Source organism: Parasteatoda tepidariorum, chromosome 2 (genome assembly GCF_982258835.1).
Source record: "Parasteatoda tepidariorum strain Cologne lab strain chromosome 2, Ptep-v5.0, whole genome shotgun sequence".
NCBI classification, from domain to species: Eukaryota; Metazoa; Arthropoda; class Arachnida; order Araneae; family Theridiidae; genus Parasteatoda; species Parasteatoda tepidariorum.
The window spans coordinates 23,751,119-23,756,621 of NC_141756.1; positions in this window are offsets into that span (position 1 = coordinate 23,751,119).

The window sequence follows — 5,503 nt, forward strand, 5'->3', positions numbered from 1 at the left end:
ACATACCAGAATAGGCCCTAAACGATAACAGTAGAAGGGTGATAGAGGCGGGGTCGAAACCGGCCCTCCTGTCTTCATTGGGCAATTTTTACTTTTCAAAAAGGGGAGGGTATTTGAAATGGGGTCCCTAAACGAGGGGCAGTAAGATGTTGCTTTACCTGTTATGTAAGCTATGTGATGTATTGTTTAGGATTGTGCACTTGATCTGACTTGATTTTAACTAGCTTACTTATGGGTCATATTATCATAGTCTTTATATGACCAACATTTTATTAAATGGATAATTGAAGGTGATTGAGGAGGTAATAAACTTTGCCTTATCATTTATCCATGAAGTTCACGCAGTGGGGTCCACTTAATTGCGTCACTTATCTCGGAACATTCTGGAATTTCATTCTCACATTATATTTTTTTCTTCGCGCTTTTTTTTACTCCACAAAACTCCTAGAAAATTTTACTACGTGGTTTGTTAAAATTTAAATAAATTCGATTATTTTCTCCCAAATTTGGAAGTTTTTTAACAAATGAAGGAGTAGTTCGGGAATACCGGAAGAGGAAGTAATCGTGGATTACATAGCTGCTATTTTCTTCTCTTTTTTTTACTTTAGAGAGGGGAGGATTTTTCTAATGATAATGAAACAACAGTTTTTTTTTTTCTTTTTTTTTTTTTTTTTTTTGCCCAAGATTTTCCGGTACTGCAATTAGTTACATGACTTTTACGCTTTTTGTAAATAAATATATTCAATTTTTCTATGTATCGTTGTGGTAAAAATAATTATTTTCACCGAAATTTTGATTTTTTTTTTTTCTTCGTTCTTTTTTTTCTCTTAAAAATTTTTATGACGAAGTTTGTTAGAATTTAATTTGTTAAATGTTAGAATTATTAAATGTTTGTTAGAATTTAATTTGTTTGTTTGTTAAATTTGATTATATTCGCCGAAATTTTGAAGTTTTTTGCTTGTAAATTTAATAAGTTATTACAGCTGCCTATTTTATATACGATTATCGTTTTTCTAATAGTAGTAAAATTACAATTTTAATGAAATTATAATTTTATTAAAATTGTAATCAGATGATTTTAGGAGATTTATAATGGTAATGAAATAACAAATAAAAAGATAGTTAAGAATAATCGGAAGAGAAAGTAATCACATATTAGATAGCTGGTATTTTTTTCTCGTTATTATTTTTGAGGGGGAGGAATTTTTCTAGTGGTAATGAAAAATCAGTTTTAGTTTTTTCTTATCCAAGTTTTTCCGGTATTTAAATTATTTACATTACTTTTTGGATCATGGGTCCCTCAAAAATCCTAGCCTGAATTATAAATTTATTCTAATTGCTTCTTTTCCGGGAAAAGCTTTAATAATTTTAATTCTTTCGAAAGAAAACAAACAATGCATGGTTCATAAAAAAGTAAAACATCTCGCAATTGCCAGTGGTTGAAGAAAGGGAATATTGAGGTTAAAGACTTTTCAATTTTGTAACAAATGGTCAGCACAACGAAATTGCATGCTTGTCACTTATTTTCCTGACAAGTTGATGTTTAATGGGCTTTAGACCATGCCCCCCCCCCCCCCCCCGCATGAAGCCCAGTTCTTCACCGTAACATTCCCCCCAATTTCGGTAGTTTTCGAAAACAATTTTCTTAGTGGCAAAAAAAAAGGTAGTAAATTATAGTTTTAACAAATTAGAATCAGAAGAATTTTGTCAATCACTGCATACAATTAATTTTAACAGATATGGATATAGCAAACAATATATATAGATATATTTTTTTTTTTCAAGGAAATGCAGTATGCAATTACTGGCCAATGAAATCAATGCGCCATCACCATTCAAAGTATGATTCCCCCTTTGCACTGGAAAGGTACCTCTCAAGTACCACTATCACCTATAAATTAAACGCCACTCAAAACGTTAAAATTTTAGCGTGACCATTTCATTTCGCGTTCACCCGTTGCGAACGGTGATTGGCCCGGTCGCTGCATTAACAGAAGACCACGGTGAATATTTCCTAATAATTGTTGTAATTATTTGTAGTTTATATCATACTAATTCATTTCCACAACTTAATTCTCATTCTGTACATGTTTGTAATTACTTGTACATATTTCTATTTCTATCATTACTGCTCATTGTTTTATTTAGTTTAATATTATTGATATTACATTGATCAGTATCTTCCTAGAATGTTCAAAACCCTTTCGAATGCACTGGGAAGAATACTTACCACCACTTTTAACTTAGGTTTCCATCTGTTAATAACTTCAGCTTTCTTGAAGTGCGTTTGAATAAAATTGGCAACCATTTTTTAGTTTAAAAAGACGTATAAAAGTTACAAAATACGTAATTCCTTTTGAAGTAGGTAGCATTTATTAAAAAAATTTTATAAATAAAGAAAAATAAAAGTTAATAAGTTCCTAATAGGTCGTGTTATTTATCACCAAAAAAATAGCATTTTTATAAACTAAATGAGTTTTTTTTTTTTCCTGTATCAATTACTATTCTTGAAACAATTCAATGCCAAAAATACTTTACTTTACCTTTACTAGAAATAAATGGCCCATTAAAGGGTTAAAGCTGTAGCCAAATAACTTACGAAAGGCAAACTGAATTTGATTAATTCCTCCCACATTTAAAAGATTTTTAACGTCTTATATGCATGTTTAAACGTTTGATATGTAGTTAAAACGTTTTATATCCATGTTTAAACTGTTTGTATGAAGTGGTGGAAAAAATCATTCTAAATTAAATTTATTAAATCAATAATAACATTTTAAATAATAAAATTTATTACACCTTCAAATATTTAAATACAAATATTCTGATAAATCAGAGCAAATTGGCAGTTATGCATTTGCTACGTGCGTTAACAATGAGTTTTGTCTGGTAAATTTTTAGAGGCTGCGTCTGTTTTTTTTAACAGCTGAATGGACATCAAGTGCAAAGGGTTAAAATAATTAAAATGTGATGTAAAATTTTATAAATAACAAAACATTTTAAGCATATTCTTGTTTATATAGTGTAAATCTATACACTTTTTGAGATTCCAACTTACTTTGTAGAAAACGTATTTCTGATTATAACTTAGTGTTAGAAAAGTTGAGTTAAAGTTATTTTGTCCATTACTTCCAACAATTCACATAAAAATATAATTTTATTCATACTATTTCATGGTTATCTTTGATAAACGTTGACAAACTGCTAGTTTTAGTTTTTAGCAGTCTACCACTTTCTAAAAACCTTTTCAGAGGTGGAGTAATTAGCATGCCTACAATACTAAATATTTCTGCAAACCAATAGCTGCACATTTCACCTCCGACGCCTCATATCAAAACTATCACAGCAAATAATTTCATCAACCTTTCTGAAAATAACGTTTCCTCATGCTGATACAATTCTGAGCAACTCAAAAATCAAACAAACATAACTATAGAGCAAGCTGCTCATTTTATTTTTTGATTCCTTTTTAGTTATTCAAGCAAAGTGCTTGAAACATTCATAAATGCAACTACACTTCCTGCTTACCTCAATGCTCAACCAAAACAGTGTTAAAATTCTAGATGAATGGGATAGGGGTCGCTTTTCGACCCAGGTGCCCAATAAAATCGAAACACTAGGACTAGGAATATTAAATATTTTCCAAATTCATTAACATCGAAGAAAAATAGCGGATTTAGAAATTAAGAGTAAAGATTGAAATCTAATAATAATTCACAACCTACGAAACTTATAACCCAGAATTTCTAGCTCCCCTTATTATTTATTTTATTTTACTTTATATTTTATAACCGTCGTTGAACAGCCAGTCTAATTTGCGACTACCAATGTTCAACTCCGTAATCTTATAAGTTTGAACCCGATCTCGAAGACGAGGGAGCTTCTGGTTCAAATATTGGGAGAAATTCTGGCTTCGTGGAGAACTTTTTGATGGAACTAATCAACATTTCCGTTACATGGATAGGAAGACCTCGAAAACATTCCACTTGTAGCTTGATGGTAAGGGAACTCTAATTCATGTTCCGTCCACTCCTAAGGATATTTTAGTCAGCAATATGATCGGTGTGAGGAATTCGTGTCGACCAGCCATCGCTGGGATTCAAACCCAGATGACCTGATTGGAAGACGAACGATCTATTCCCAGAGCCACCACGCCTCTCTCAATATTTATATTGGTGGTATTAGCCTTACACAATAGTGTGATAGTTAAATGAACGGAAATTTTTTAATTTTCCAGCTTTCAACAAAATTACAGTACGTTAATCGAGTATTTATTTTCTTCTCATTTAAAATGGAATATTCTAACTTGAATTTTATAATCACTTTTAAAAATTGATAAAAAAAATCGCTTGTAAAAAGCCAGATATGTTGGCAGGTCTCAACATTATAATCAATAAAATTGTTATTGCTTTTTTTTCCCCCACCATGCAAAGTCTGTTATCGAGTCGCGTATATTCTTGCATTGCATTACCCCTCAATTTCAACTTCGAAGAAGAAAAAATCTCAGAAATGATCACACGTAAACTACTCAAATGTGCCTTGCAACAAAACAAAAAAAAACGAATCCTTTTTTCTTTAATTATTTTCTTCGAAAACAAACAAGAAAAAGAAAAGGATATTTGTTTATTACTATAACAATGCAAATATTTCTATTTTAAACTGAAATCAAGATGCAGTACTTTTCTAAAGCTAAAGTTATATGCAACAGCACACAGTCACTTCGTATACACAAATAGATGCTATCACTTTTTTCTTGCGTTTTTCATTTGTAATCCACCTTTTCTTTGTTTGGGGGTTAATGGGTTAAGATACCTACCAACTTTTGCTAAAAAAATATGATTTGCCAAAGAAGTAGTAAAATGTAAATTCAAAAATCAATTATAGACAAATATATTGCGTATTTTACCACAGATGAATCTCACCAAAGTATGATCATGTATTTGTAAATAAATACAATTAATTCATTCGTATTAGAAGTTAAAATGGCTCCTAATTAAATTTATAAACACAAGAATGAAATAGAATAGCAAAGTTTTGGTTATCACTTCAAATATAAAAGTGAAATTTATGGATTATCCGGATGAATTGGCATCTATAGGTTGATATTTTATTGATGTTTAAATTAATTGAATTAATAAATTTTTAACCACCACTACGTATAGTCTGTTATAATTCTCATAATATAACAAAACGATAAATTACCTGTTACACTTACTCATTCGTTATTCTGCCACAGTTTAAGTTACCAATAACAACTACTAATGAAGTTTGGTAATTGGATGCCTGCAACTGACGTCATCGTAAATAAATCGTTGCATTTGTCGATTCAGAAACCAATCACGTTCTACACACATGCGTGACGTCGCTCGCAGGTATCCAATTGTAAATCTGATTTAAATCACATGGTTAGGTAAAATAACCTCACTTCTTTTTGAATCGCAAGTATCCGAATGTTAATTGGCGGTAATTATTAATTTATTGGTGCCTTGCAGTTTTTAAAAGC